Raw genomic sequence first — 25782 nt, 5'->3', positions numbered from 1 at the left:
GCGCTGATCTGAAGCCAGGAGCCAGGTGCTTTTCCTGGTCTCCCATGGGGTGCAGGGCCCAAGGACTTGGGCCATCCTCCACTGCACTCCCGGGCCACAGCAGAGAGCTGGACTGGAAGAGGGGCAACTGGGACAGAATCCGGCGCCCTGACCAGGGCTAGAACCCGGTGTGCCGGCGCCGCTAGGTGTAGGATTAGCCTAGTGAGCCGCAGTGCCGGCCGATGGGCACAGCATTTCTAATCTCAACTGTCTTCCTATTAGTGAATTGCTTCTAGAAGGGGCATAACTTTAGAAGTCCCAAAATCCCAGTGGAAAAAGCAGAGGCTAAAAACAGAACTGGATCCTTGACATGGAAGGTGAGAATGTGTGGTATTGAAAAGCCTGGGGTGCTGGTGCTGTGGTGTAGCATGTTAAAGCCCTGGCCTGAAGCGCAGCATCCCATGTGGGCACCGGTTCTAGTCCCGGCTGTTCCTCTTCCGATCCAGCTCTCTGCTATGGCCTGGGAAAGCAGTAGAAGACGGCTCAAGTCCTTGGGCCCCTGCACTCACATGGGAGACCCGGGAGAAGCCCCTCGCTTTAGATCGGTGCAGCTCTGGCCATTGCGGCTATCTGGGAAGTGAACCATCGGATTTTTGCAAATAAATAAATATTCTTTCAAATAAATAAAAAAAATTTTTTTTTAAGAAAAGCCTGGGCTTTGGGGCCAGGCACCCATCCTTACTCTGTGACCTGGAAGAAGGAATTTGGCCTTGACCTCTCTGAAATGGGGGGTCTACCTGTCCCATGAGTGGCTCTGAGATTCAGTGAGAGACGAGTAAGACCTGTTAGGTGCTGTATTGCACAACACTTGGCTGTTAGCATCAATGACACCCCCAAGATACTGATGAAGCACCTCATGTGACAAGACCTCCATGGCATAGCATGCTCTTTCCTTCTGGAAGTTCACTGAGGTGTAACTACATGTTTGGCATCCCTCATGCCCCATGGCCATAACTTTGACAAGGGAGGATAGGCAGAGGAGGCCAAAGCTGGTGGCAATGTTGACCTGGGGCTCCTGGCTGTGGATTCTCCACCAAGCTGTAGCCTCTATGACTGCCGTGGTTCGAGGGTTCCTAGCTGGGTGGCTGAGGAGCAGCCCCAGCCAGTGGCGTGCAGTGGTAGCCAGCAGGGTCTGCTGTACCTCCCGTCACTGGCTTTTCTGTGCTCCCTAAATTTGTCAAGGATCAAACATGGAGAGATGAAGGGGCTGCAAATTAGTGCATCAAATTCGAGTTAGATGTTCAAAGAGGTTTTTGATGGGCTCCACAAAAGGCCATTTAAACAACTACCTCTAAGCAGCCAGGGGCAGGCCCTGGTCAGGTTTTGGGCTAGACCCCTTCAAGTACGGTCCGTGGACTGACCTGCATCTTCACATCCCTGGGAGCTTGTCTGAAAGCCAAGTTCACGGGCTCCACCCTAGACCTACTGAATTAGGGCCTTTGGGGGCAGGGCCCAGGATTCACGTGACAAGTTCTCTAGGTGATTTATTTAAAACTTACTGATATGTTTTTCAAAGATGAAAAAACTTGTTTGAAAAGCAAAGTAACGGGGGGAGACACAGATCTCCCTCTGCTGGTTCACTCCTCAAACAGCTGGAGCCAGGAGGCTGGAACTCTATCTGGGTCTCCCACTTAGGGGGCAGGGGCAGCTGCTGCCTTCCCGGGAAGCTGGAGTAGAAGCAAAGGAGCTGGGCCTGGAACCGGCACTCCAGACAGTGGCTTAACCTGCTGCAGCTCATGCTCAACCCTCTAGGTGAGTTTTTATAAGTGGAGCTCATTGAGCCAGAATTGTTATGTGGTGACGTCCACCCTGCAGGTGACACTGACGTGTGCCATGGTTGGAGACACACAGGGAAAGTAAAGCAACAACAGTCCTTCTGGGCTCCTTTTGGAGCTGGTCTTTGTCCAGCTCCTCAAACTCCTGGGTGGTTCTGAAATCCTAAGTCTGCTGAGATTCTATGGTGCTGAAGCATCTGGTCAACAGAAATCTCTGGACATGTTTCCGGGCACATCTCTCTGCTGAGGCATGGACTGAACCTCACGTTCTCATTTCCCCTGGGTGATGATGCTGTGCCTCTTCTCATGCGTGTCCTGGGGAGGGCGGGCTGCGTACAAGTAGGGATGCACATGAGGCAGAGGTGCCCACGTGATGGAGAAAGAGGGAAGAGAGTGCATGTACCACGCAGTGAGTGAGGCAAGGAGCGGTCAGGTCAGAGGGAAACAAAGGTGGGAGTAGCAAAGGAGTCAGGTAAGTGGTGAGTGTGCAGAAAGCCATCCACGTGCTAGAGCCATGTAGCAGATTTTTTTTATAGCACTTTTTTTCATTTTTTTTATTTTTTGACAGGCAGAGTGGACAGTGAGAGAGAGAGAGAAAGGTCTTCCTTTTGCCGTTGGTTCACCCTCCAATGGCCAGCGCGCTGTGGCTGGCGCACCGCGCTGATCCGATGGCAGGAGCCAGGTACTTATCCTGGTCTCCCATGGGGTGCAGGGCCCAAGTACTTGGGCCTTCCTCCACTGCACTCCCTGGCCACAGCAGAGCCGCATAGCAGATCTTGCTCCACTCTTCCTGGCAATCTCAGCAAGGACCCACAGGAGACATTCAGTGGGAATACACGCTTCCCCTCCCCCTGCCCGCCACGCAGGATAGACTCAGCAAGAAAGCAAGCTTCACTGTGGCTTCTATTCCCAGAGAGGACTTCATGTGCCTGCTGCTTCACAGCATCCCAGACACAGCAGAGGAGCATCCTGCACTTCACCCAGCTCGGGTGGAAGCCAGCAGGGCCCAGCTAGAAAGCCAGGCTGCACCGCAGTTGCAGGTGAGGGCAGGTAGCTTGGGGTGTGCAGAGACCAGGGCACAAGCGAGGCTGAGGACCACGTTCCACCAAAAAGCACGGGTTCCTGAGGCCAGTCAACCATCACAGTCCTCAAGGGACAGTTCAGTCTACAACGCCCTTCACCTAATTTCACAAGGAATGTATTCTGTAACTTCTTGAAAATAAAAACTCAGATACTAAAACAGCTCTTGAGCCTCCACTAAGGATGACATAAGAGAGCGCTGACCGAAACATGCACACGTAGCCGTCTCTAGCTCATGGCATGCATTCCCCGGATGTTCTCGAGGACACCTTAGAAGCAGCGTTTAGGGCGGGGATCCACCAAGGGTGCTGTCCTCACTCGAGAAACGCGGGGATCCACCAAGGGTGCTGTCCTCACTCGAGTCCGCCACAGGAGGGGCTCTATTGCCACTGGTGTGTTGGGCAGCTTCGGAGCTCGTCACAGTGGGTTGAGCAGGGGACTTGCACCCGAGAAGCAAGTGGACAGGAAGGACAGACCACCTGACAGTCCCCCACAGCGAGTCAGCCCTGGACAGAGGGTGAGGCGCGGGCGTGCATCCGTCCCCAGAGGGGCTGTGCCAGCTGGGGCCAAGCACACTCGCCCAAATCCCTGTGTGTGCCAAGTGTGAAGCAGGAAGCACAGGAAGGGGCCGAGATGGTTCTTGGCTGGGGTCTCCGTCATCACCGGACTCAGCAGGGCACCCCCGGCACCCCACAGACAGACGGTTCCTGGGGAGGCAGGTGTGCAGCCGCCCATGACGCGGGGATGTGCTCAGTAACTCAGAGCACATGAAAATAAGCTTTACAAGGAAGCGCCCCAAATCGCCAGCATCTTCCCCAAGAAAGTCTCAGCCTCTCAGGCCCTGAAGCTCTTTTTTTTTTTTCTCATTTTCAAACCCCCCCCCTTTTATTTTCCTCCTTTTTCTGAAAATTCAGAAAGGTATCAAGTGAGGGAAGTAAAGCCGCAGAGACAAAAAATCACATAGGAAAGGGGAAAAAAATACAAGCCACATAGGCGACAGCATGAGGAATCAGGAGCACCCCAAGGAGGCATCCTTGTGAATGCAAGTGGAGGGTGCGGGCTGGCCCGGGGACCCCGAGCCGTCGCCTCGGAGCTCCGAGTCTGATTAGCCCTGGGGCTGATAGGAAAAGCAAATGTTCCTGTTTTCGGAACAGACCTCAGACGCATACGCACACGCACCGGCAGCGGCGCTATCAAAGCTGCCGGTTCTGGTTGCTATGAAATGGACGGGAGGCCTAGCCAAGACGTGAACAAAACTCACATCCTGCAGACGCGCCATCCTCCCGGGGAAGCTATGGAAGCTCTGCCCAGAGACCACAAACCTCCTAATAGGGCCTGGAGCCCGGCCCCCTCACAGGAAGAGGGTCTGGAATAGCAATTGAGGGGCAAGGAAATCCCGACTTCAGTTCCCCGAGGGAGTGGAGGGGGGGGGGTCGCTGGTTCAGAAGCACAAGGAGACAGCATCTGGACAGCCCCTGCAGGCAGCCGGGCGGGGGTGGGGGGAGCGAGGCAGGGGGCACGCCCCTGAGAACCACTGCCCCCCATAGAAGCAGCCCTAATTGGACTTTGTGCCGGGCTGGCCCGCGGCAGCTGCTAAAACCAGGCTCTCTGCTCTCTTTCCCAGATGTCCAAAAGTTTCGAGCACGTTTGCCCCCTTGCAAAGCTGACGTCATTTATAGGCATTTCACGACTTCCTCAATATCCTGGCTAATGCGCGGACAATTTCCCAATGATGTCTGCCGTCTAGGTATGGAACCTGAGCCAAGGTTTTCACTCAGAACTAAGTATTTTTCTCTGCAGAAACTACAGTGGTGAAAGTCAAACTGATGCCTCTGGAGCGTCCAGGGAGAAAAGGCAGTAGACTGACCTAGAGAGGAGGGGAGTTGCAGGCGGCTCTGGGGGTGGCGGCTGAGCCTGTCAATCAGAGCTGCACACCTGGACGCTCCAGGGGCCCGGCTGGATTCTCCCCACCCCACCCCCCTGGACTGGGTAAGCTCAGCCCAGGTCCCAGGGAGCCTGCGCCAAGCCCAGGAAGGAAGCAAGCAACGTGTGGTCTTGCGCAATCAGCCACGGTGTGGAGGAGAAGCCGCCAACGGAAGCCTGTACCTGGGGTGGCAGAAAAGCTAATCCTGGGCTTAGATAGGTAAATGCTCTGGAGCACAGGCGCCTGTCCCCAGGGACACTGCAATGGCGACCCTGGGCCACGTAGGAGAGGATAAGGATCTAGGATCCTGGAGAGGAAGGCATAGGCAGGATGGCCCTGGAATGCACAGCTCCCAGCCTTCCCCAGAGAAAGGAACGCCTGGCCATGGAGAGCCCAGGGAGGGCGTCTCCCGGGGCGTGGGTGGGCATGGGGATGCCAGGGCAGTTTTCCATCGAGCGGTGAGTCAGCAGAGGACAGAATGGTGACGCCATTGACAGCAGCAGGAGCAAATCCACCTCCCCGTGATGGATCCGGGGAACTCAAGCTCTTTTTGGAGCAGAGATGACGCAGTATCATCACGTAACTTGTTCGCTAAGGAAACCAAGGACAGCGAGTGTCTTTTAAGTAATAGTTACAAAGCAGTGTGCGAACAGTTTAGCTTCTTCGCAGTACCATCCTTTAAGAGCGAAGGGGCTTTGATTTAAGAGAACAATGAAAGGCTTCGGTTCCTCGGCCACCCTGTTTGTGTCGCTGCCACTCTCCTATCCCAAGCCTCTTGATCTCCTGAGGGAACGCCTGCTTTTCCTGTAACCCGACACTTGACCAAAGATTGACTAACTGTCCTTCCCCACCACGGGCTAATTTTGACCCAGTTTGAGGTTTCCCGTACCCTGATCCTAGACTGGCTTTAAAACTGTGCCCTCCTCAACCCCACTACCTTAGTAACCCTCAAACCCACCTGTGCAGTAAGCACTGTCGGTCTGTTTCTCAGAAGAGGGAAAAAGCTTCAGCGACCTGGCCAAAGGGCTTGTGGGTAGAAAGGACTAGCGCTGGAACTTTGTCTGCTCAGACAGAGCTGTAGAAAATGAGGATGCTGTCCCAGGCCAGCGGGACAAAGGCGGAGCGGGCACACGGCCAAGTCTACAAAGCACCGGGCAGTGAGGAAGGGGGCACTCCCTGGTGCCGCAGGCTCTAGTGCTACGGGAGAAACCAGGGGACCCGTGCAGGTGGGACTTAGTATCCCTGCAAGGGAGCACTGGCTGCAGGATACAGAGAGATTCAAGACAGATGTCTGCACGGGCATGTCCACAACGAGGGGTAACAGGAGTGGAAGGGGCAGGGGGCTGGCTCACGAGACACCACTGAGCACCCCTCGCCCCCTACACACACACACATTTTTGAACTCTAATAAGAGGACAAAATGAGATTAGATGGAATAGGAGCCTGGCAAAGCATTTTCATGTGGATTTTTAAAGTATTCAGGTGTTTTTTTTTGTTTGTTTGTTTTTTTTGACAGGCAGAGTGGACAGTGAGAGAGAGAGACAGAGAAAGGTCTTCCTATTTGCCGTTGGTTCATCCTCCAATGGCCGCTGCGGCCAGTGCACCGCGCTGATCTGAAGGCAGGAGCCAGGTGCTTATCCTGGTCTCCCATGGGGTGCAGGGCCCAAGCACTTGGGCCATCCTCCACTGCACTCCCGGGCCATAGCAGAGAGCTGGCCTGGAAGAAGGGCAACCGGGAAAGAATCCGGTGCCCCGACCGGGACTAGAACCTGGTGTGCCGGCGCGCAAGGTGGAGGATTAGCCTATTGAGCCACGGCGCCAGCCTGGTGTGGAGTTTTTAACCCAAGGTGGATTTTCTGATAACAGTGATGGCAACTATTATTAATAGTAGCTATTTTTAATAGATTGTCTGCTAACTGCAGGTATGGTGCTCAGCGTTTATAGAGAATTCTCTTTCATCCTCACAGAAATCCTGTGAGCAAATCCCCACTATCCCGGCCTTACAAAGAAAGTAGGGCTGAGGAAGGTTAAGGTTGTTCAGTGGCAAAGCTGAGATCAGAACTCTTGGTATTCTTTAAGGCTCTTGTTCTTTCTAACACACCACATCATCACTGTGTGTGTGTGTGACAGAGAGAGAAACAGAATGAATGGACATGGGGTTAAGAAATCCTTGATGGACACCTTCTGCAGGGAAGACAACTCTTTGATTTGGAGAATAAACAAATCAAGGCTTACATGAAATTCTCAGGGGGTATTTGAGCATTCAAAGGGCTAGGATTTCCAAGGCAAATGGCTTTAATTAGCAAAGAGGCTTAGGAATCTAGAACAAAACCTCAGTAGGATCGTGTGAAGTGGGGGCTGAAGCCAGTCTGTATCCATGGGAGTATGCAGAGCACATGTATTTCAGCTTGGCCTCTTCCCTGCAACCTGCACCCCACCCCTGCCGGGAGCACCCTTTCCCTCCTCACCCACGGGGCTTGCAGAGATGGGAGGCAGGCATGAGAGTCCCCTTGTTGCCTGCAAGTCTGTGTTTTAGACTCATTGTTGATGAAAATGACATGGAAACAGAAGGGCCACGCCCCGGACAGCTGACTCCTTCTTGCTCCTCACGGCCCCAGCCTCCAGGCAGCTCCTCCTATCCCTACCTTGACCCTTCATAATTTCAAGAAAAAAAAAAAAAAAAAAAGAAAGAAAGAAAGAAAGGAAATTGCAGGTCATGATTCTGCTTTGAAGATGGAAAGCCAAACCTCCCCACTTCTCTTAGCCCTTTAGCAATTTCAAAGAGCTCATTCTTTCTCCTCTATCTGCAAACCAGAAAGTCCCTTACTCTAATTACAACTTCTTGGGTGTCAACCAGCATTTTGAAAAGGCCTGGATTCCCACTGCCATGCACAAAGTAAATATGGACATCTATGTTCCGCTCTGCCCAGCTGGCTTTGCGTCAGAACGTGCACAGCTCTGGGAACCGGGGCCCAGTCCTGCTGGCTGGGGAATTCTGTTCTGGCTTTGTTGGAAGAACAGCCTCGTTGCAGCCCAGGGCTACCTGCCTTCGCCGTTTCTGTGTGTCTATTCTCTTTAGAAATATCAAAATTGTTAGGTAACGCGGTTGGCAGGAAACCCTCAATCTTCCCTTAGGAAAAAAAATGCTTCCTTTTTTTGAGTCTTTGAACCAAGAATCCCTTGGAGCCTCTGTGGGGCGGATGTGTCAACACACGGGGTGGGGGTGATTACTTTTTTGGAACATTGCATGTTTTTCATTTGTGGTTTGCAGATGCAGATCGGGTGGAGGAAGCTTCTCGTTTGAAGCGAGGAAACTGAGGCACACAGAGGTGCATTTAAGGCAGAGCTCAGCAGCCTTCAGGACACAGGAGTGGGCGGGCTTCTGTCCTGTGGCATCAATGTTCACTTCCCTCTTCCATTTGAGGTTTGTGTGGCTAATTGTTTTAGAGGAAAACCCTTTAATCAAGATTTTATTCCAGAGGAAAGACACTGAGATCTTAAGAATGACCAGATTACGGGTAATTATATTCTTTTCTAATTTTTGAAATTTCATAAAGTGAGAACTTTACAGTATGAAAACAAACAATATTTCAAATTAGAACCTCGCCACATAAGCTAGTTATAGCACTAGGCGTTCTTATGCTTACTGTGTCATTCACAGGTAAGGAGTCTAGGTTGGAAGGGAATTGTGAAAAGTCATGTGACTGTCTCCTGTTTTTACTGCTAAAAGGGGATACAGAGGAAGGAGAGAGAAAAGCCAGTCATCCCTCAGGATCCAAGGGGATTGGTTCCAGGACCTCCTGTGGAGACCAAAATCGGCCATGCTCAAGCCCCTTGGACAAGATACTGTAATATCTGCATGCGTGGGGACTTCAGATAGTTCATGCAAAAACAGAATTAAAAGGCAGGCGTATTTTGGTGCAAAACATTGTGAAATCTCTGCATAGTTTTTGTTTCACAAAATGCATTTTCCATGAGTTTATTATGACCCTTTTATATGCATAGATTTCAAATATTTTTGCACCAAAAGAAACTTATTTTTAATTTCCATGACCTTTTTGAAGTACCTTTGATAACTTCTGCACACCTCCTTGTATACTGTAAATCATCTGTAGATTACTTTTAATACCTCATGTAGGGACCAGCATTGTGGTACAGCAGGTTCAACTGCTGCTTGTGATGCTGGCATCCCATGTGAGTGTCACTGTGAGTTCTGGCTACTGCACTTCCAATCTAGCTCCCTGCTGATGAGCCTGGGAAAGCAGAAGAAGATGGCCTGTTTGGGCCCCTGCACCCATATGAGAGACCAGGATGGAGTCCCATCTCCTGGCTTTGGCTTGGCCCAACCCTGGCCATTGTGGACATCTGGGGAGTGAATCAGCAGATAGAAGCTATCTCTCTCTTTCTCCCTCTCCCCGTTCTCCTTCTGTAACTATGACTTCTAAATAAATAAATAAATCTTAAATAAGAGGGAGAGAGGGAAGGAAGATGGAGAAGAAGAGGGAGAAATCTTCCATCCACTGGTTCACTCCTCAAATGGTTGCAATGACCAGGTCTGGGCCAGGCTGAAGCCAGGGACCAGGAGCTTCATCCAGGTCTCCCACATGGGTGGCAGAGGCCCAAACACTTGGACCATATTCCATATTCCACTACCTTCCTAGTCCACTAGTAGGGACCTGGATCGGAAGTAGAACTGGCAGCCATATGGGATGCCAGCATCGCAGGCAGTGGCTTTACCCGCTGTGCCAGAACACCAGCCCCTCCGTTTCTCTATCATGTCTTCTCTCTCTCTACCTCTGCCTTTCTAATAAATCTTTAAAAAAATACCTAATATAAACAGTTGTTGAATTTGTTGTCCAAGGAGTAATGACAGGAGAAAGTCTCTCTGTGTTTAGGACAGACGCATTACTTTTCAAATATTTTCAATTTGTAGTTGGTTGACTCATGGATGCAGAGCCCATGGGTAGGGGTCAACCTTAAAGATGTTAAGAGTTGACCTCAGGCTTGGTCTCTGTGGACAGAAACCTCACATATTCACCCTACAAACATCAAAAACCCAGAGAAAACTCAGCCTATTCCAACCAGGAGACTTGGGTCTTTTTTTTTTTTTTTTTTTTTTTTTAAAGTTGATTAAGCTTAGCTTAGGTATACTGCTCTCTGAAGGGAGCAGGGAAGAAGAGAATGATAAAGTCTGGCCAGGGACACCCTGGCAATTCCCTAACCCAAGTTCCTTTTCCTCCTGGGCACACAGCCTACACTTCCCAGCCTCCTTTGCAGTTGGGTATGACCATGTGACCAACAGAAGTGACAGCTCCACTTCCAGGCTTGGTCCCTACACACCTCCCCTGCGCCATCCCCCTTTCTCTTTCCCCAGCTGCTGGCTGAACAGAAGTCCACCAAAACTGGGGAGAAGGGAGGGTCCTTGGTGGTCCCGGATGGCAGGAGCTTGGTCCTTGATTAAGCACATGAAAGCCTGCAGGCCTAGGGCCACCTGAACATGCTTTGCCACCAGTAGGCAATCAACACAGCCTGGAGCTTATCCTACAGCAGGCAGTGCGGATGTCTGAACAGCGCATTTGTAATTTTGGAGAAATCCTCACTATAAACCATAGCCCTTTCTCCTGTTCTCCATTGTCTCCTCTGGGAACCACACCCAAGCACTAACATGTCCCACACTACAGTCTGGAGTCAGCCTGGCCCTGAATGGAAGCTCCACTGCAAAGCCCTTGCTCCAGGGTACTAATGGTCCACACCTCTACAGGGGCGAGGGGTGAGCTGTCCTAGTGGTGAGTGTTGGAGACCGGCTTTGTAACGGAGCCACGGACGGACGGACGGAGCAAAGGCTTCAGCTCTCAGCGACAGGACAAAACAAAGGACAAAGCAGGCAGGGCGCAGCTGTTTTGATTGAAATGACACAGCCAATGGGAATTTACTGGGTTCTCACAAACCCTGCAGATGGAAATCACCCAGATAGCTTCAGTCTTCCGGACACAAACACAGGAGCCCTATAATGATTTCAGATTGTATTGATCTGGTAGTTCATGAGATGTAAAATGCTCAATTAATACCACCAGGGGAAAAAAAAGATGCAAAAGAGTCGGGCACCTTGAGAAAACCTAATTAGGACTACCACTGCGGGCTTTCATCTTTCAGCGGTTTTACCAGTGATGTGTTACACACAAAGCAACTTTTTATAACCACTTCCTCCAAGGGTTTTATAATTTGTTATTTAAAAAGTAAAATATGCTCATCGTAAGCAAACACAGATTTAAGAAAATTACTTGTCATTTTATCACTGAGAAATAACCACTGTTTTGGGATCAGTGTTGTGGCGTAGCCTGGTACACCAGCATCCCATATGGGCACTGGTTCGAGTCCCTACTGCTCCACTTCTGATCCAGCTCCCTGCTAATGGCCTGGGAAAGCAACCTTCAGATGATGGCCCAAGTGTTTGGGTCCCTGCACCAATGTGGGAGACCCAGAGGAAGCTCCTGGCTTTGTCTTGGCCCAGCCCTGGCCATTGGGCCATTTGGGAAAGTGAATCAGGGTATGAAAGATCTCTGACTCTCATTCTCTCTGTAATTATACCTTTCAGAGAAATAAATCTTTTAAAAAAGGAAATAACCATTGTTTTTTTAAAAAAAATTATAAATTTTTTCTAGTAGTTTTCTTTTTTTTTTGTCTTTTGCTTAAAGGATTTTGTTTGACTTCTTTTTCTTTAGAGTGATTTTGAATATATCTTGTTAATATATTGGTTTAGATTTTTAATAAATTGAACCAGGGCTGGTGCTGTGGCACAGTAGGTAATCCTCTGCCTGTGGCGCTGGCATCCCATATGGGTGCCGGTTTGAGTCCCAGTTGCTCCTCTTCTGGTCCAGTTCTCTGCTGTGGCCTGGGAAAGAAAGAAGATGGTCCATGTGCTTGGGCCCCTGCACCCATGTGGGAGACCCAGAGGAAGCTCCTGGCTCCTGGCTTTGGATTGGTGTAGCTCTGGCCATTGTAGCCATTTGGGCAGTGAAGCAGTACATGGAAGACCTTTCTCTCTGTATCTCTCACTGTCTGTAACCCCACCTCTCAAATAAAATCTTTTTTAAAAAAAAAGAAATTTAACCTATTTTCTCTAATTATACATGTTAAGAATGAAATTGAGTGCTCTACTGGATAACTTTTCACACTTTTACTTCCTCCATCTTCTTGTCCCCAGTTACCAGTTAATCTAATTTCATACCCCTATTGCATTATTTTTATAAGAGTACTTCAAAAAGTTTGTGGAAAATGGAATTAAAAGTTGATTTTGTTGGAAAAAATTGAAATCCCTGCATAGTTTTTTTCAAAGAACACATTTCTATGAACTTTTTGAAGACCCTGCATATATGTGATTTCTATTTTAACAGGTAATTTTTAGAAAGATTTATTTATGTGTTTGAATCCCAGAGTTAAAGAGAGTGAGAGAGATCTCCCATCTGCTGATTCACTCCCCAGATGGCTGCAGTGGCCAGAGCTGCGACAGGCTGAAACCAGGAGCCAGGAGCTTCTTCCAGGTCTCCCACATGGGTAGCAAGGGCCCAAGCACTTGGGCCATTTTCTGCTGCTGTTCCATGTGCATTAGCAGGAGCTGAATCAGGAGTGGAGCAGCAGAGACTTGATCCAGAGCCATATGGGATGCTGGTATTGCAGGAGGCAGCTTTATCTACTATGCCACAGTGCTGGGCCCTAAGAGATGACTTTGATGTCTGTCCTAGTAGAACTAAGGGGACAGAAGCTCCGTAGACACATTCTCACTGGTTTTTCTATACCACATCTTCTCCATGTGGGGGCTTCCTATCTTGATGCAGTTGCTATCGAGCTGAAGAGGAACAGTTTTCCCCCAGCAAAGGCGGGTGAGAGGTGTGTGTACGCTGGGAAATGCCCTGTGCCTGCGCAGATCTTTCTGGGTTCTGGTCTGCATTCCTGGCTTTGCAGATAAAGGACCTCCTGGGTCACACTGTGTGGAGCCCGCGGGCCTCTCAGCACGCACTCCTGTTCGGTAGTTGATGAGACGCCTCAAGCTAGCTTGGTCAGCTATTCCGTTGTCAGTCACCTGCTCTTATTTTCACCTTGAGGCTTCTAAGATTTTTCTTTGTAATGCAAACTAGCTGCACAACATTAACGTTTATGTTTTCAAGCTTAAGGAAAGTATTTCTTCAGCAACTGTGGCTGCTTTCTTCTTTTGGAATGATTATGTTGCATCCCCTACTTCTGTTTTCCAGGTTAACTTTTATTTGCTCAGTGTCTTTATCTTTTGGATTTTTTAGTTCTGGAAGAAATTTCCCAGATTTAAAAAAAAACAGTAAGCTCCGTTTTTTCTGTACTGTCCAATCTGCTGCTCTCTGATGCATGGTGGAGGCCAATGGTGACCATTATTTTTTCATCTTGCAGCTGTTTATTTGTTTCATAGATGCAACCTCAGCTTCAGTTTTGACACAGATTACAGATCGTCCAACAACTTCACCCACTTCTTAGGGAAGGGGCATTCAGAATTCTAGAATGTTCTTCTCAGATCTTTGCATGTGGCCAGCAATGTCTTGTATCACCATCTTTGCAGAAAAAGATGGACTGAGTCTGACTGGGACTTTTGGTAGGTTCTATCAGACTGTGTGGGCCTTCTCAACACTCTGGGCCGAGATAAAGACAGAGAAGGGCAAGTTCAAAAATCTAGTTCTGCTGTTTGGCAGAAGTGGGATACAGCAGCTCCAGCAGAGCCTCCGGCCAGAAGGTGGTCTGTCTCCTTGCCCTGTGGGAAGTCTGGGCCACGCCGGGCGGGGGGTGACCAAGTTCTTCACTCAACGAGGCCCTGACGGTCTGCTTTCTTCAGGTGTGGCCAGGATCCAGATGACCCCTCCTCCAGTCTCACTGCCACATGGGTCACCTCACCCCATACCTTGGCCTGCCAGGGCTGGGCTGCTATGTTTCTGCTCATGACCATCTTGTCTCCCAGGGGAATGGTGGCTAGAACAACTGTCTGCCCCTTCACTGAAATTCTTGAAAGCTTCTAGCACGGCTATGAGAGAGAGAGAGAGAAAGGTCTTCTTTCTGTTGGTTTACCCCACAAATGGCCGCTATGGCCAGTGCTGCACCAATCCGAAGCCAGGAGCCAGGTGCATCTTCCTGGTCTCCCATGTGGGTGCAGGGGCCCAAGCACTTGAGCCATTCTCCACTGCTTTCCCAGACCATCAGCAGGGAGCTGAATCAGAAGTGGAGCAGCCAGGACACGAACCGGCGTCCCCCACAGTATCTTCACGTATCTGTAGTCGGCCATCAAATCTCCTCTGAATGTTCAGGATCCTACAGGCTGGCTGCCAACAATCTGAGTTTCCTGATGTCCTCAGCCCGGGGAAGTCCCCTCCCACACCATCTCAGCGTTTGTCTGTGTGACCGACAGAATCGGGATGCAGGTGACTTCAGAAGGTAGGACATAGAAGGCACTGTCGCTTCTGCCTGCCAGCCCTCACTCCCTCTCTGCCAGTCTCCCCAGCGAGGCTGGTTCTAGGCTGTCAGGATGCTCAGTGGAGAGGCCCATGTGGTAAGACTTAGGCCAGCAGCCAGTAACCATGTGAGTGAGATGCCCCCCGGCTCCAGCTACAAGTGACATCTTGATGGCCTCCGAGCCACAGTGTGACCCAGAACCTCCCAGCAAAGCTACTTCTGAATTCTTCTCAGTACCTACGTAAGATAAAAAATGGTAATTCAAGCTGCTGAACTTTAGGGTAATTTGTTACATGGCAATAAATGATACACACTCTGAGTTCCTTTGAAGGTCCTTGGAAGATGGCACTTGGGCCATCTTGCTTTGATTTCCCAGGTGCATCAGCAGAGAGCTGGATTGGAAGTAGAGCAGGTGGGACACTAACTGGTGCCCAAATGGGATGCACCTTATGACAAATGCTGACTTCCTTTTCTGTGCCCTTCTTGAAACAGCCCACGAGAGAGCAACAGCGATGTCAGCACCTCTAACCAGCTGCTTCTGTGCCGAGTCCCTCATATACCATCTGAGTTAGCTCTTACAGAAGTGCCGTGACCCCAGTCCTATTATGCTACTTGGTGTACAGAGGAGGAGGACAGGTTTCGAGAGCTTTAGGGTCTTGCCCAAGGGCACAGAGCTAGGAGAGGCAGAGAGGAAACCCAGAAAGAGGCAGTGTGATGCCACAGCCCTGGCTGCCACGCTCTTGGCTATGGCCCCCAGCACAGCGGTCCATCTCCTGGGCTCTGGTTCCTTCACTAATAGAATTTAAACCCCCACCGGTTTTGCTAGGAATCCTGGAATGCCACTGGACTAGAACAGCTTGTGATTGACTAAGGTGCCTGGCTTTTTCTCCACCTGAAATGCTGTCAGAGCTAGCCTCATGTCCTTCCTAATTAAATCTGCTCAATTTAACTGGGTTGGCTGGCTTTGCTCCAGCATTCCAGCTCAATATTTATTTCCCCTTTTGAGTCTTTATTCTAGCATCCAACACTTCAGCTGTCACTCTGAGAAGTGTCGCCTCTAAATTTGATAAATTAGCCTTACACAGATTCCTTCAATTTGCTCATAAAATTCAACAGAACAGGAAGATCAATTTCCCCTGGCTCAGCCTGGAGGCCCCCATCCATGAATGCTTTCTTTTCTTTTCTTTTTTAAATTAAGTCTATCTAATCTGCTTTCTCTTTTTAAAAAGATTTATTTATTTATTTGAAAGGCAGAGATAGAAGTGATACAGCAAGAGAGGGAGAGAAGGTGAGAAGGGAAGAGGGAGAGAGAGAGAGGGAGGGAAAGAGAGAGAGAGAGATCTTCTATCCACTAGTTCACTCCCCAGATGGCCGCCATGGCCGGGGCTGGGCCAGGCCAAAGTGAGGAGCCAGAAGATTTTTCCAGGTCTCCCATGTGAGTACAGGGGCCCAAGCACTTGGGCCATCTTCCACTTCTTTCCCAGTTGCATCAGCAGAGAACTGGATTGGAAGTGGAGCAGGTGGGACACTAACTGGTGCCCAAATAGGATGCTGGCGCTGCAGGTGGAGGCTTAACTTTTTGTGCCACAGCACTGTCCTTGTGAATGCTTTCTGAGGATGCCTTGGTTAAAAATGTCCTGCCCTCCACTAAAACTTAAGCAAGGCACACCTGGGGACCCATTCATCTGAGGAGAGCACTGTCCTAGTTCCTGCTCACCAGCTGGTCAATTAGGAATGTTTAAAACTAATTTTTCTCTATTTTTGGCCAACTTAATACTTTCATTTGATTTTGTCAAGTGTCATGCTGAATACAAATTGTATTATCTTGACATCATTTGTATTGTATTGTATTGTATTGTATTGTATTGTATTATCTTGGTAGCATTTCACTTTATGTCCTATAATGCTAAAAAAAAAAACAAAGAGGAACTTTGCTCATTTTTAGTGACTTCATTCAAGGAAGGGCTCAGCTTTTCATTCTTTGTCTGCTACAATAATTTGGGCTAGCCATCTCCTGGGCATATCAAGTTTTATCATCTATTTTAAAGAATCTTCATGCATTTTTATGTATTTAAGGTCAGTCAGGAATATACTGTCTTTCCCCCTCTCTGAGCAATTTTTACACTTGCTACTATTTCTTAAAAACCACCAGCATGAGGGGCATGGCCATTTAGCATAGGGTGAAGATGCCTGGGTTCGGTTCCTGGCTCTAGCTCTCGACACCAGCTTCCTGTGAACACAGACCCTGGGAGGCGGTGATGGCTCAAGGAATTGGGTTCCTGCCACCTTTGGGGGATACCTGGCTGTTGTGAGCATGTGGGACATGGACCAATAGATGGGAGCTCTTTCTTTCTGTGGCTATTTCTCCACTTGTCAAGCATATCAATAAATCACCAGCAGGGCTAAATCAATTTTTGCTGCAAGATTCCTCAGTATCCGAGGTATGATTCATCCACATACTTGAAAAGGAAATGCATTTGTGGCATTAGGTGGTCTTTACTAGGAACCTCTTCCCCAATATAGCTTTAGATGGCCCTTCCTTGGGGCTGGCATTGTGGTACAATGGGTTAGGCCACCACTTGAGATGCTGGCGTCCCAAACTGGAACACCAGTTTGAGTCCCAGCTGCTCTGCTTTGGAACTAGCTTCTTGCTTCTGCTTCCTGCCTGGGAAGACAGGAAGGCGGTGGAAGTTGGCCTAAGTACCCTGGTGCAATACTCTATTTGGAAAGCAGAGCAAGAGAAACAATCCTTAAAAAGATAGAAAGTCCTTTCCTGGTGACCAATAGCTATGTAGGCAAGCCTCAGTCCCTCTGTTCCTCAGTATTGCTGTGTTCTCAAAAACACCTGCCAAAACCCAGAGGCACCAACGTGACTTTCACTAAACAGAGCGCCCTTCCAGGCCATTCCTGGTCACCTTCTGGAACATGTCTTTTGATTTTCCGTGTATAACTTACCAAATGGTATACCAGAGAACTCCCTCTGCAGATGCACCTGGGTTCTCTCTGTCTCTTCCCCTGTTCTCTCAGGCACCTTCTGACTATAAAACTGAAAACCGTGATGAGCCATAGTCCCTTTAGTATCCATAGGGGAAATCACATCTGCTTCTCTCTGAATTTTTGGAGGGAGAGTCTGTTTTCCTGAAGCTGAATATGCCTGGTGTTTCCTCCTTTCACTGCCACCAACATAAGACAGCACCTAGAGACACCAACTTGTCATCCCTTCTGCTCAGGACTGCATTCAAAGAAACAGGTGTCCCTGCCGTCTCCCCTGCCTTATGAGTAACACCACAGCCAGCAAGTGTGTCAAGAATTTTTCAGGTGTTCCATCTGGGGCAAGCGGAGATTTCCAGAAAATATACTGATCAGAAGTTTGCTGTCGAACCACATTCTATGCTATGACTGCTCTGTAATCAGGATCCGGACAGGATGATTTGGATAGAACCATCTGGCGATAGAATTGACCCACGATGATATTGCTTTCGATATTCCATTTTGATCTTGAATCAAATATCCACATCTCTGATGAACACATTTGCTGATGTGGGGCTCCCCAGCAAACGTCTCTCCACTTCCTAATGATACTCAGGTTTTTTTTTTTTTTTTTTTTTTTAAAGGGAATCACCCATTCTGCTATGGATTTCCACTGGCTTATCACCATGATCAATGTCCTGCCCTCCTTTATATCCTGTCTCCCTATGAATCTTGAAACAACACAGATAATGCTGACAGAATTAATAGTAGGTTACAACTGTGACATGCTGAACACAGTTCTCATTCGATTGCTAATTCCTGGCTCCCCAGAGCCACCTGGTTACTGTTCATTTTTAAGTGGGATCCTTCAGCCTTCCTGCCAGTTCTGTGGATCCCAACAGCCTTCCAACAAGTGTGCTTTTGTTCAAGTTACCCAGAATTGATTGCTGATCCTGACTTGGAAGGCTTGGAAAAAATACCCTTGTTGGTATATTCTTCCAATAACAGGCTGTAATACTGTTCCTTTTGGCCAAATCTCCAGTGCCCACAGCATTATGGGATCACCATTCAACTCACTGGAATGATCCACTTTGGTTTTTCAAAACCATTTCTTCAACTAACCCAAAGGCAGAAACTGGGTTAAAATATCAAGGTTAACCGATTCATTGCCCCCAAAGCAAGCTCTACGTCCGTAGTCATCCAAGATCTTCAGCACTGGTTACGGTAAAGCTGTGTTCTGCACCATTACTGCTGCCTCAACCACAGGCACCTACACTGTCACTCAAGATCACCCAAGAGGTGCTGGCACTATGGTACAGTGAATAAAGCCACTGCCTGTGATGCTGGCATCCCATATGGGTGCTGGTTTGAGACCTGGCTGCTCCACTTCCCATCCAGCTCCCTGCTAGTATGCCTGGGAAGACAGCTAAAGATGGCCCAAGTGCATCCACGTGGGAGACCCAAAAGAAGTTCCTGGCTAACTGGCTTCAGCCTGGCCAACCCTTGCCCAGCCCGGATGTTGTAGCCATTTGGAGAGTGCACCAATGGATAGAAGATCGATCAATCTCTATCTCTCCTTCTCTCTATGTAACTCTTTCAAAATAAATAAATAAGTCTTAAAAAAAATTCTAAGTCAATGCTACCCAGATTCTTACAATTTCACTCTCCAGCCTCTATTTCTTATTTTTAGTACTTTGAAATTTTACTCATGAAAGCAACATAGGTTCAAAGCAGAAAACTTGAGAGGACAAAAACACATCAAGAAAAAGCCCAAATACCTGGAAAGCCCATGATTCCCAGATTACCGTGCTAGCACTTGGAATTTACTCCTGGCCTCTATACCGAGTTCTCCTGTGTGCTCCACAGGGAACAGAATGATCTTATCACCACTGTTTCCCACGGAACAAGGATCACACAGCAGACTAACCTTCAACATCTACATCTGTTCTACAGACAGATTTTATGTAATAATTGAGCACTGAGATCGCTTTATTTTATTTATTTATTTTTTTTGGACAGGCAGAATTAGTGAGAGAGAGAGACAGAGAGAAAGGTCTTCCTTTTTCCGTTGGTTCACCCCCCAAGTGGCCGCTATGGCCACCGTATTGCAGCCGGTGCCCTGCGCCGATCCGAAGCCAAGAGCCAGGTGCTTTCTCCTGGTCTCCCATGCAGATGCAGGGCCCAAGGACCTAGGCCATCCTCCACTGCCTTCCCTGGCCACAGCAGAGAGCTGGACTGGAAGAGGAGCAACCGGGACAGAATCTGGCACCCCGAATGGGACTAGAACCTGGTGTGCCAGCGCTGCAGGTGGTGGATTAGCCTAGTGAGCCGCAGCGCCAGCCCTGAGATTGCCCTTTTTTTTTTTTTTTTTTTTTTTGACAGAGTGGACAGTGAGAGAGAGAAAGGTCTTCCTTTGCCGTTGGTTCACCCTCCAATGACCGCCGCAGCCGGCGCGCTGCGGCCGGCGCACCGCGCTGATCCGAAGGCAGGAGCCAGGTGCTTCTCCTGGTCTCCCATGGGGTGCAGGGCCCAAGCACTTGGGCCATCCTCCACTGCACTCCCGGGCCACAGCAGAGAGCTGGCCTGGAAGAGAGGCAACCGGGACAAAATCTGGCGCCCCAACCGGAACTAGAACCCGGTGTGCCGGCGCTGCAAGGTGGAGGATTAGCCTAGTGAGTCGCGGCGCCGGCCAGAGATTGCTTTCTAATAGCCAAGTATGACAAGAGATACATGGAACTGAGCATCCTTCTATAGAGATCTTGGTTCATGATCATTTCCTGGAAAAATTACTGTGCCCAAAGAATTCTCATTTTGAGACTTCTGTGACAAACCATCAACCTGCATTCCAGGACCCACCCTGAGGAGCCATCTCCCAAGACTGAATGTTATCTTTCATTTCCCTGTTTCTAATTTCAAGGAGATGAATGAGGCTGTCCTGCATTAGCACATTTTCTCGATTACCTGTGATTTGGAATGTTTAGCCTTTGTCTTCCAACTGTGTTAATATGCTGTTTAGATCTTTTGCCTATTTCCTACTGATACCATCTTTTCTTATTTATTTGTAAGCACTCTCTCAAGCAAGAGTAACTGTCTCCTGTTCTACCTGTGGTAAATAATCTGTGGCTTGTGTTTTCATGTTGCTTCCACAGAAGTCGCCTCAACGCTGAGTACAGGCCTCCCCGTCCTTAGGTTACAGACACATTTACTTATGTTTCCTCCTGCTATTTTATCCTTTGCAGCTAATTCTAAACATCTATAACTCATTTTAGCACTCAGTGTGGACTTTATTGTTTTCTAAACAGCTGAACGACTGTCACAACACCATTATGGCACAGTCCATAATCTCATTGTTGATCTGAAATGTTACCTTTATCAGACCAAGTACAGCTGTCCCTCAGCACCCACAGGGCAGCAGGTCCAGAACCCCTGTGGATGCCACCACACAAGGATGCTCAAGTCTCCTAACTAAAACAGCATGGTATTACCATAAAGCCGGTGCACACCCCACACCATCCCTAGATGATTATGATACCATAGACACGTTGACACTGTGTAACTAGTTGTTATGCCACATTGTTTAGGGAATAATGACAAGAGCCTGCCTGTGGGAGGCAGATGTATTTTTCCCCCTGAATATTTTCCATCTGCAGTTGGTTGAATCCACAGATACCCAGCCCATGACCATTGGTGGCAGTGGTGGTGGTGGGGCGGGTGGAGTGCACTTACTTTCTGTTCCTTCTGTTTAGTTCCATTGAGATTCTCTGTATTTTTGTACCAGTGCCACTTGTTTCCTCTAACACTGTAGTATGATTTTGTATCTGGCAGCACCAATTTCTCACTGTCCCTTGCTCCCGCCCCTCAGTTTTTGGAAACAGTTTTACTTTCTCCAGATGAACTTTAGAATCATATTCCAATCTTTGGATGACTGGCATTATAATTATGAATTAATTTAGAGAGAACAGGACCATCACCAACATAGCACTTCTTTCTCACCAATGTGCCCCGTATCTCTGTTTCTACACATCTCTGTTGTGTACCTTGCAGTAAAGGCCCATGGACTCGTGCACACAGCAGCCATCACTCGACAGCTTCCGGGTAACCATGGCTGATGGCAGTGAGCATGCCTCCACTGGAGGCCGGGATGGTGCACCAGGGCTGGAAGGGCAGCAATGCGAAAGGCTGAGTTGGCAGCCCAGGCCCTCGTGGTGGCCCTGTCACCCCGACTCCTGACAGCTTTGGCCAAGCCACTCTTTCCTGGTGTGCTCTCTGTGAGACGTGGGGTTTAGCCTCTACCACCGTGCTTCCCTTCAGATGAACACTCTGATTCTGGCAGAAAGGAGGTGGGGGATGGAAGAGTCCCTTGGGCACGGAGCCCCACGCAGTTCAAAGGCCGTGTCTGTTATTCAGGGAGTGCTTGGGTGCTGCGGGAATACAGAATAACGGAGGATTGTTTCACCCGAGACAACCGGGAGACGGCGAGCTTGCAGTGGGATCCCGAGAGGCACAGTGAGAGCTGTGTGCAAAGCCACAGGGGCAGGGCTTGGGGCAGGGGAGGCAGATTGATCTGAGGGGCCCTGAGAGCAGAAACCCAGGTAGACCACAGAGAGGAGCGCTGCAGGACAGCGGGGTATGAGTGAGTTTTCACAGGTCCGTTTCTTTTAGCTCTGTCTTGAGCGGCAGTTCTGCCAAATCACCCCAAACCTACCGCTCAAAGCAGGGGGCCGAGAGGAGAAGGTCCAGCCCAGCCCTAAGATTTCCCTGGTCCGAAGGATGATCAAAGAATTCAGGCACATTAATTCAGGAATCTTGGCCTTGATTTAGATCCATCCAGGAGTCAAGAAGTCCCAGAAGTATGGAGTGAGATGACCTTGCCCAGCCCAGGACACAATACCGGGTCCTCGGCGAAGGGCTGGGCATGGGAGGCGTGGGCCAGAGATGCCCCTTGATCTAGACCCCAGAATGAGGCACAGCACCCAGAGCTTGCCTGGGAGGCACATGTGCTCTGCAGCTCCACGAGGCTCCCTGGGCAGGTGAGCGCCTTCTCCCGTGAGCTGCTCAGGGAGGTGGGCGTTGGAATGCTGCTCTGAGGCACCCTGGCCTCGCTCAGCCTGGCGTTTCACACACCCATCCCTTAACCTCATTCTCTGCCTGGCTCATTCTTCTTCCCACGCCATGTTTACCAAAATCTCTCCTCCCCATCAGACGAAGCACGAGACCAGGGCTCCCTGTGGGGAATGTTCTCACAACCCACGAGCCACTGGGCAGAGAACCACAGCGTGGCCACCCTGTCCCACTGGTCAGGGAGGAGGGATCCCAACCTCCATCCCTGGGGTCACGGATGCTCTTGGGGACAAGAACACTCCTGGGCAGCTTTTCCTTTGGGCCTTGTACATGAAAAAACAAAAGACCTCACAGGAAAAGGAAGATGAAGCTTTGTCATTTGTTTACAAAACGGGACAGCAGTCAGGGACAAGTGAGAACCTGTGTGGCGTGTCTCACTCTCTGTGTCTCCAGTCTGGCGTCTTGCTGTATGTTGTCTTCTACCGTCTAGGACCTTGCTGCTCAAAATGCAGTCCATAGTGCAGGGCTGGGGCTGCCCTGGAGGTTGTGATCGACACAGAAAGTCAGGCCCCACTCCAGTGCCACTGAACTCCAGCCAGCGTTTTAGCCAGCACCCCCAGGAGAGTGCTGTGTACTGTGTGGTCTGAGGCCTGCTGCTCTGGCACATTGCAATCAACGTGGAAAAATACCGGTGCCAGGGTCACCTCCTAGAGATAATGATTTAATTGTCCTGGGGTGCAGCCAGGACAATGGGGATTTTTTTAAAAACTTCCAGCCTATTGTAATATGCAGCAAAGTTGGAGAGCCACTGAGGTAGCAGCCACATCGAGAGATAAAGAAAAGTGAGAAATGCCTTCCCAGACAAAAAGAGGATCACAGAATGCTTTGTCAACAGCCACAGCAAAATTCACTGGCAGTGAGCTGAACCTGTAACCGACCTGGTGTGTCTTTAGCGTAGACTGTCAGTCAGTGATGTACTTAGAAGAGAAACATAAAAATAGCAACGAATCACACCCGCCAGTGAAGCTGAAAGATCACACTTCCTCTCCCACTCTCTTCCTACGTGGTGACTAATAAACCTCCCTCCCCATCTAAGGATTTTCAGACCATGGCAAACGGGAATACTTTGTGCTTCCAGCTTCTTCGCACAATTTCATTTTTGCAGTGCAAAGTTCACTCTGATAATGCGCTTTGCGCTGGGGTCCATGAGCATAGTGGAAGGTCTTGTGTTCACTTGTAGAGTACAGAGTTTCCTTTGACTGCACACTCCTTTAATGTAGTTGGACATCAATCTTTCCCACTTAGAAAGGAGGTTTTATTTCACTGCCAGCGCATAGAACTTCCAAAAAACACAAATGTCTTTCAGCATCATGTTGAGTAAATAATCAAGGGGGTATGAATTGCTCTCTCTCTCTCTAACTTCCTGCTCTATTTTCCTTTCAACTCATAGGTGAGCCACGAAAAGACATCTGCCGTCACGTTCCAGCCACTAGGCAGGACGTCAGCCCCAAAGATGAGCGTCAGCTTACAGTGGTTCCCGTGTTTTGCACACGTATCAGGTCCTAGGGTTGCAACAAAAACTAAAGTGTGGATGACAGGGCTGTGGACCAGTCAGCGCCTTTCAGTTCAAGCCGCCGTCATTCATAAAATCGACTCATGGAAATGCGGACTCCCCAGGCAGATAGGTTTTACCTATGAGATGCCCGTAGCTCAGTGGGAACTGACAGTAGAGACTGTGATCAGCAGTCCGAGCCCCGAGGCATCCTAGGACTCACAGACCCCCCCCCCCCCCCACCAACCGCCCAGTGCTGTCAGTGCCCGAGGCGCCACCCAGAAGCCCAACACACTCACCCAGAATGGGGCTGAGGACAACGCTTAAAATCCTGGATGGGGCTTCGTCCAGGCTACTCGGCAGCCAGGTCTGCAGCACCAGGAATGGGGTTGAATGGAGTCCCCCAGGACAAACCCACGTCAAGGCTGGGCGACCACGAGGCAATGGGAGGTGCTGGGAGGCCCCGTGGCTTCCAGCTCAGTAGAGTGCAGGGGACCAACAATCCTCGTGACCCAAACCACGCTTTCCAGCTGGGCATGATGTGGGGAAAGTCACCGCCACCCATGCATATGCCAAGCAGACCACCCTACTCGGGATGGCGCCACCAAAGTCCCCTGCACTTCCAGGAGTTGCTGTGGATTGGGAACAAGGACAAAAGTGTCACCTTGTCCCAGTCTGCCAGCCCCCTCCTGGGAGATGGTGGCATAACCTGGTTATAACCAGACAAACTTTGGGAACGAACACCACTGGGAGCTGGGGAGGGGGAGAGAGAGCCATCTGTCCCGTGTGATTTGAGTCACTCCACAGCTGCACGATTGCACTCTAACAGGTACTGGAACGTGCAGTCTCCTCCACCCCAAGGGCAAAGGATTCTTCAAGAGGAATTATCGGGCTCCGTCATGGACCATGGTCGGCGGGTGGCATGTGGCCCCGGCATATTCCGGGCCAGACTGTGCCACCCTCCATGTCAAGTGCAGACAAGATGCGTGTATCTTTCCCACTTCCTAGACAAGGAAACAGGAGCTGGCAGCTGACGTGACTCATCTGAGGAAGCCAGAGCCATGTCAGGGACCCAGCATGCTCTGCTCTCTCAATCCCATTCTTTTTCCCTGCTCTTCCTGTTCTAGACTGTCATGTTCACCTGGATGTCCCCTGATATCCCTTCTGATTACTGAACTGGATTTATGTCAACAGGGGTTTCCCATATTCCCACTGATAACTTCAAAACCCAGCTTCCATTTCACAACCTTCCCATACGTTGAAGTAACAAGTTTCAACTCTGCTGGCTCCCCAAGCCTCGCAGTCACTGACTGTGCCTCAAGTGCGTTCTGCAAAACAAAGGTGGCTTTCATGTTATTCCTTCTTCCTTTTGGTGTGAATGTTAACTTCTACAGCAGTGGCTCCTGATGCTTTTAAGTTTACTGCATTTTCATTTTCAGCTGTAACTCTGTTTATCCTGAATATATTCTAACAGTAATGAATATTGTTTTGGGTTCTTTTGTGTGTATGGAGAAGAAACAACATAGCAGGAGTGGGGGAATGTTGCCTGCAGACAGTGGAAGGCCTGTGAAATCATTTGGTCTGGTCCTACCAAAGTAAGCACAGGCACGACTCAAAGTTCAATAAATCGATAGCAGGCTGATTTTTTAAGATGATAATTCTGTGTGGCCCATGAATGATGTTATAAATATCCAAATGGCCCCTGACACACATGACAAAACCTCCTTATGCCCATGGACTAAGCTATTAAACATGCCTCACACTTGGTAGCAGCAAGCGGCAGCTCCAACCAGCAACACTGCCGTCTCCCTCTGCCACACTTCCGGTGGCTTTCTGGTAGACAGCCTGCGAGGACAAAAGGCTCAGGAAGGCCCCTCCCTCCATTCTGGACAACTCATGCATAGTCTTGCTCCTTC

General features: G+C 49.5%; 1 protein-coding gene and 1 long non-coding RNA gene across 3 annotated transcripts in view; one reads left to right on the top strand and one right to left on the bottom strand.

The window, feature by feature from the left end:
- The window catches only part of TGFA (transforming growth factor alpha), a 102823-nt gene that overhangs the window by 19148 nt on the left and 57893 nt on the right, over window positions 1-25782 (bottom strand). The window lies entirely within an intron of this gene.
- On the top strand, window positions 1454-24065 carry LOC127488411 (uncharacterized). Its single transcript, XR_007916115.2, has 4 exons — window positions 1454-1791; window positions 4519-4641; window positions 8090-8242; window positions 23765-24065. It is a non-coding gene; the product is annotated as an uncharacterized lncRNA (long non-coding RNA).

The sequence above is a fragment of the Oryctolagus cuniculus genome, chromosome 2 (genome assembly GCF_964237555.1).
Source record: "Oryctolagus cuniculus chromosome 2, mOryCun1.1, whole genome shotgun sequence".
Classification (NCBI taxonomy): domain Eukaryota; kingdom Metazoa; phylum Chordata; class Mammalia; order Lagomorpha; family Leporidae; genus Oryctolagus; species Oryctolagus cuniculus.
Note: the sequence above shows the minus strand (reverse complement) of the source record. Positions and strands in the feature narration are given on the sequence as shown.